This window comes from Schistocerca cancellata, chromosome 7 (assembly GCF_023864275.1).
Source record: "Schistocerca cancellata isolate TAMUIC-IGC-003103 chromosome 7, iqSchCanc2.1, whole genome shotgun sequence".
Taxonomy (NCBI): Eukaryota; Metazoa; Arthropoda; class Insecta; order Orthoptera; family Acrididae; genus Schistocerca; species Schistocerca cancellata.
The window spans coordinates 122469358-122476025 of NC_064632.1; positions in this window are offsets into that span (position 1 = coordinate 122469358).

Below are 6668 nucleotides of genomic sequence, written 5' to 3' on the forward strand. Positions count from 1 at the left end.
CATCAGTGACGTCCAGGCGAAAGCTCCGATATTCAGATCAATGCACAAACGCCTTTAAAATGTTGCCAGTTTTCGAGTCTTTATAGGGACAATTACATTCAGATAAATACAGCGGGCTATCTGTGATATTTTGTGGCAGGAGGGCATCAAAATCCTACCACAATTTCGATGGAAAAATATATATGTAAAAAGTCACTCATCAAATTAAACTTCTGATTGAATGACGCAGTACAGTGAAAGCAAAATCCCTGAACGCTCGTACGTGATATGTTGCAAACAAGTTATCTCCAAACGCCACTTTACAATGTAATCATTTTGCGTCACCGACATTACCTTTTTCAAATTTCAACTACCACGTTGATAACAATATCAAGATACGTTTACGATCAATTATTCGTACCGGAAAGAGAATAATCGCACTGGATTCAGACAAGGGACCTATATCGTCCACGCTATTACGCACACATGCAAGTGATATTATCACTAGATGGCAAAAGAAAATGAAAGGCTTCTGCTCACGGATGCGTACTGTATTGAACTCATTAACTTTTGCAGACAACCACGTATATTGGTAGACATGGAATACAATCTGAAATGAACTGAGTGGTCTTTACATACAATGGAAAAACATTATAATTTAACCATATCCCCAAAGAAAACTAAAGTTATGACTTTTTTTAAAAAAATAACGTCTTAGGGCTAAAATCTTAATCGAGAACAATTACTACATCAAGACCATATATTCAACTATCTGGGCTGTGGCATCTCATAAACTTATCATAATGATCTTGAAAAGAAACTACAGAGGTACTTACACACTAAGGTACGATAATATTGATGATGACACTCCTGACAAAAAAAAAAAAAAAACACTTAAGTTCTATAATACTATGTGTACAGCTTTATTGCTCTATTGATCCGACTCGTGGACTTTAACGACAAAACTTGACAGAGAACTGAAGCTCCAGAAATAAGATTTCTAAGATCTTTGGTGGGATACACATCAGAAGATCATGAGAGCAACTTTGAGACAAGAGAAGAGCTCCATGTTCTAGGAATAGTAGAAAAGTTGCAACACTACACAAATGAACGCGCATGAATGTCTAGTGACTACAGACAACAAGTGTGGAAGAATGGTAGGACGACCGCCAAGAAGACGGTGGGACCAGCTTCAAAATGCTTGATTTCAGAACAGACATAAATATCTAAGCCGAAAAAGGACAAGATGACGATGCTCAGTTATCATTTTCTTTGCGATGATAATTGTTGTGTCTCTGTAGTACGCCAGCAGCTAAACAAATGGGAAGGGGCGCTTTTGTAAGGGGCAATGCCAAGGATATGAAAGTTAATTCGATTTTAAAAGTTAAGAAAAGGCAAACCTACGTTTCTAGCATTTGTAGACTTAGAGAAAGCTTTTGACAATGTTAACTGGAATACTCTCTTTCAAATTCTGAAGGTGGCAGGGGTAAAATACAGGGAGCGAAAGGCTATTTACAGTTTGTACTGAATCCAGATGGCAGTTAAAAGAATCGAGGGACATGAAAGGGAAGCAGTGGTTGGGAAAGGAGTAAGACAGGGTTGTAGCCTCTCCCCGATGTTATTCAATCTGTATATTGAGCAAGCAGTAAAGGAAACAAAAGAAAAATTCGGAGTAGGTATTAAAATTCATGGAGAAGAAATAAAAACTTTGAGGTTCGCCGATGACATTGTAATTCTGTCAGAGACAGCAAAGGACTTGGAAGAGCAGTTGAACGGAATGGACAGTGTCTTGAAAGGAGGATATAAGATGAACATCAACAAAAGCAAAACGAGGATAATGGAATGTAGTCAAATTAAGTCGGGTGATGCTGAGGGAATTAGATTAGGAAATGAGACACTTAAAGTAGTAAAGGAGTTTTGCTATTTAGGGAGTAAAATAACCGATGATGGTCGAAGTAGAGAGGATATAAAATGTAGACTGGCAATGGCAAGGAAAGCGTTTCTCAAGAAGAGGAATTTGTTAACATCGAGTATAGATTTAAGTGTCAGGAAGTCGTTTCTGAAAGTATTTGTATGGAGTGTAGCCATGTATGGAAGTGAAACATGGACGATAACTAGTTTGGACAAGAAGAGAATAGAAGCTTTCGAAATGTGGTGCTACAGAAGAATGCTGAAGATAAGGTGGGTAGATCACGTAACTAATGAGGAGGTATTGAATAGGATTGGGGAGAAGAGAAGTTTGTGGCACAACTTGACTAGAAGAAGGGATCGGTTGGTAGGACATGTTTTGAGGCATCAAGGGATCACAAATTTAGCATTGGAGGGCAGTGTGGAGGGTAAAAATCGTAGAGGGAGACCAAGAGATGAATACACTAAGCAGATTCAGAAGGATGTAGGTTGCAGTAGATACTGGGAGATGAAGAAGCTTGCACAGGATAGAGTAGCATGGAGAGCTGCATCAAACCAGTCTCAGGACTGAAGACCACAACAACAACAATGTGGAAGTAGCGTTATTGGGCCCCGGAGTCGGGAGTTGGCAGGGGGAGTGGATGAAGCAACTGGCCGCAAGAGGACGGAGGCATAGCGTGGCCACGATGGTACGGTTTGGGACCGCGAAGCGAGGGCTGACATAGACAGCATCCGTGATCCCGTTCTGTCACAATACCTGAGCTTGGCCTCTAACTGGGGACCTTAGAGAAAATGTGTCGCACACCTGTGACAGGTGTCTGAGCAGACTTCGCCGCACCTGCTTATCAGCTTCGACAGTTGCCGCCACTTTGCTAAATAGGTCGCACGCTGTCGCCAGCAGCAGATGAGTGTTTCTCATCCACTGGTACTTGCAATAAATTTGAAAGTCTTATCGACTATTAACTCTTCAATTTATAGAGGCAAATTACCTCCCATTTTTATAAGTGAATACAATACTTTTGAAAAGCAAATTACCAAGTAAAAACACACCGACCAATGCAACCACTAATTTTTTGAATCTGATACGATTTTTTTCCCATTAACTAGTTTTTGAGTCATTGCAGCGTGCTAATCAGATAGAGCTGCCGCGCGGGATTAGCCGAGCGGTCTCAGGCGCTGCAGTCATGGACTGTGCGGCTGGTCCCGGCGGAGTTTCGAGTCCTCCCTCGGGCATGGGTGTGTGTGTTTGTCCTTAGGATAATTTAGATTAAGTAGTGTGTAAGCTTAGGGACTGATGACCTTAGCAGTTACGTCCCATAAGATTTCACACATATTTGAACATTTTTTTTGGTTTTTTGTTTTTTTGAGATAAAGATGTTACAGGAACATTATTTCCTGGCAGCTTTGCATGCGCAGCTACATTGATCACCCAGAACATTATGACCATCCTATTATTGAGACAATCTAGTCCAAGGGATAGCAGCGTGCATGTGTGCGAGGAATGACTGTTAGTGAGACAAACGCAAAGTGTGTATATTATCAGTGAACATGCTGTCCATGTGTGGAGCCGGCCGGAGTGGCCGAGCGGTTCTAGGCGCTACAGTCCGGAACCGCGCGACCGCTACGGTCGCAGGTTTTAATCCTGCCTCGGCTATGGCTGTGTGTGATGTCCTTCGGTTAGTTAGGTTTAAGTAGTTCTAGGGGACTGATGACCTCAGAAGTAAAGTCCCATAGTGCTCAGAGCCATTTGAACCATTTTGAACCCAGTTTAGATTGGGGAAGGTGTACGATCTATCTGAGTTTGATCGAGGGCAGATTGTCACGGCGTGTACGCTCGGAACGAGAATTTCGGAAACTGCGCGACTTGTCGCGTGGTAGAGGTGCTGTGGCGAGAGTATTCAACACGTGGCGAAACCAAGGTGAAATCACGTCCAGACGTCGTAGGGTTGGTTGAGCACAGATGTTGAACGTCGTAAGCTGGAAGGCTGGTAAAACAGGCGGCGAACTGACCGTAACTAACATCAGACTTCGATGCTGAGCAGAGTACAGGTGTGTCTGAATACACGATGCACCCATCACTCCTAACGATGGGCCTCCGCAGCCGACGACCCATGAATGTGCCAATGGTGTCACCACGACATCGGCAACTACGACTGAAATGGCAGGTGACCATCGGCACTGGCGCAGTGGCAGGGCGTTGCATGGTCTGATGAATCCCGATACCTTCTTCGTTATGCCGATGGGAGGGCGCGAAACCGTCTTCTTCCAGGGGAGCACTTCCTTGACACCTCAACTGCGGGTCGGAGACAAGCTGGCCGCGGCTCCATTGTTCTCTGGGGATCATTCACGTGGGCATCCATGGGCCCAGTGGAGCTCGTGCAAGGCACTACGGTGGGCAAGGAGTATCTTACACTAGTTGCAGACCACGTATACCCCTCATGACGATCATGTTTCCCGACGGCTGTGGCATTTTTCAACAAGATAATGGGCCATGTCACAAGGCCAGGAGTGTGATGGAGTGGTTGGAGGGAAGCAGTGGCGAGTTCATTTGCTGACCACCCAAACTCACCAGATCTGAACACGATCGAACACATCTGTGATGTGATTGAACGTGGTGTCAGAGCTGATGACCCCCCTCCTCGGCATTCACAGGAATTAGGTAACGTTGAAACCTTCCCGTCTCCTCTATATCTCTTTTGTTACGCAGCCCTCTCTTCTACAATAACCTATAAAACCTTCCCTTAGGATTTCCATCTCCTGCTTAACAAATGAAATCTTCCCTTTGAAGTTAATTCCCTTTCTCAATAATAATAAGTGCAATCTTCGCATACAAATTTAAATGCTGCTTATTTAAAGTGATTTGCTGATTATTTCAGCGAAACATAGAATGTGTCGTCGTCGTGGCCCTCAATCGTTACCTGCAATAACCCAAAACTGTTCCTTACCTTTTTTACTGTTGCTGGATCGCCATATGACTGCTACATCGAACTGTGACATGAATATACTTACTCTGTTTTACTATACTCTTTTAGCTGCTGGTGGGTTGTCATAATAAGTGGCTGTATTTATTACCAAAGCTGACGTTATTCTTTAATAGCAAAGCTGACGTTATTCTTTAATTAATTTGACTGACGTTACGTAATTCATAGTTAAACTTTTTCTTGACAACGATAAAATTTTGCTAAGTTTTACGTTGATGGTTTTTGGGATGGATTATAATCAGTAATGCAATACTGCGGGCAAAAATTAATTACATTCTGAAAACGATTCTTCAGATATTTACTGTTGGTAATGAAATGATTTTACAAACGTTCAAATGGAACTTACCTTTTACAATAATTTTACAACTAGCATTGCGCAAACATACCTTCCGTAGTCTTGAGTTTCTCAAAAAAAATAATTCAAAAAATGGTTCAAATGGCTCTAAGCGCTACGGGACTTAACATCTGAGGTTGTGGTGTCACCGCCAGACACCACACTTGCTAGGTGGTAGCCTTTAAATCGGCAGCGGTCCGTTAGTATACGTCGGACCCGCGTGTCGCCACTATCAGTGATTGCAGACCGAGCACCGCCACACGGAAGGTCTAGAGAGACTTCCTAGCACTCGCCCCAGTTGTACAGCTGACTTTGCTACCGATGGTTCACTGACAAAATACGCTCTCAATTGCCGAGACGATAGTTAGCATAGCCTTCAGCTACGTCATTTGCTACGACCTAGCAAGGCGCCATTACCAGTAACTATTGATGCTGTAAAACATGTACCGTCAAGAGCGATGTTTCCCAATTATGGATTAAAGTTAAGTATTCCAGAAGCTACGTACGTTCTTTGCTACTATAAATTCCTTGTCCTGTTCCAGACCTCACGCCAGCCTGCGTGAGCTTAAACGCGTGCCTTTCGGCTTCCTGTCATAGTGGTTTGGCTGTCTTGCCAAGCCACAACAGTTGGCGATGAGGCCAATTCGCGTTCGTAACTATACTGTCCTGATTTACTTGTGTAATGGCTTCGCCACAATCTCCAGATGTACTGTCCGAATTTTATCGCTTACGGAATCAGCAGACGCAGGCCTTACTGAATGCCCTTGGACAGCTCATCCAGGGTCAACGTGCACTCCAAAACGATGCGGCAGCCGCCGCTCCACCGCTACCGCAGCCACAACACGCAGTTGCACCAACTTTTCGTCCTCTTGATGCGGCACTGGAAAGCTGGACGGAGTGGTCACGCCAATTTGGATTCCATCTCGCCGCCTACAGAATTCAAGGTAATGAGCGGCAGCCTTATCTCCTTTCATCCGTCGGCGTCCACACGTACCATGTGATAGTCAAATTATTTCCCCGACGTGACGTAGCTACTCTGTCGTACGACGAAATTTTGTCTGCATTAGATGCATATTTCAAAGAATTAGTCAATGTAGTTGCGAAACGGTTTACCTTCTTTCGTACAAAATGTACGGCAGGTCAGACTAATAGGAGGTGGGTTGCAACCTTGCAAGGCCTTACTAGGGATTGTGCTTTTGAGTGTCAATGTGGACTCCCTTATTCAGATACTATGGTACGTGATGCAATTGCACAGTACGTTTCTGATGTTCGTATAAGGGAACAGATTTTGAAACAAATCAATCCCTCCCTTCAACAAGTGATGGACATATTGGATCTGCAGGACACACTTGATTTTGCTCAGGAATCATTTGAAACTTCGCCACCCGTGTCTCAGGTTAACCAGCCCGCCGGGCGAGCTGCACGGAACAGTAAACAGTCCTCGCGCCTGGCCGCGCCAAAGCCGC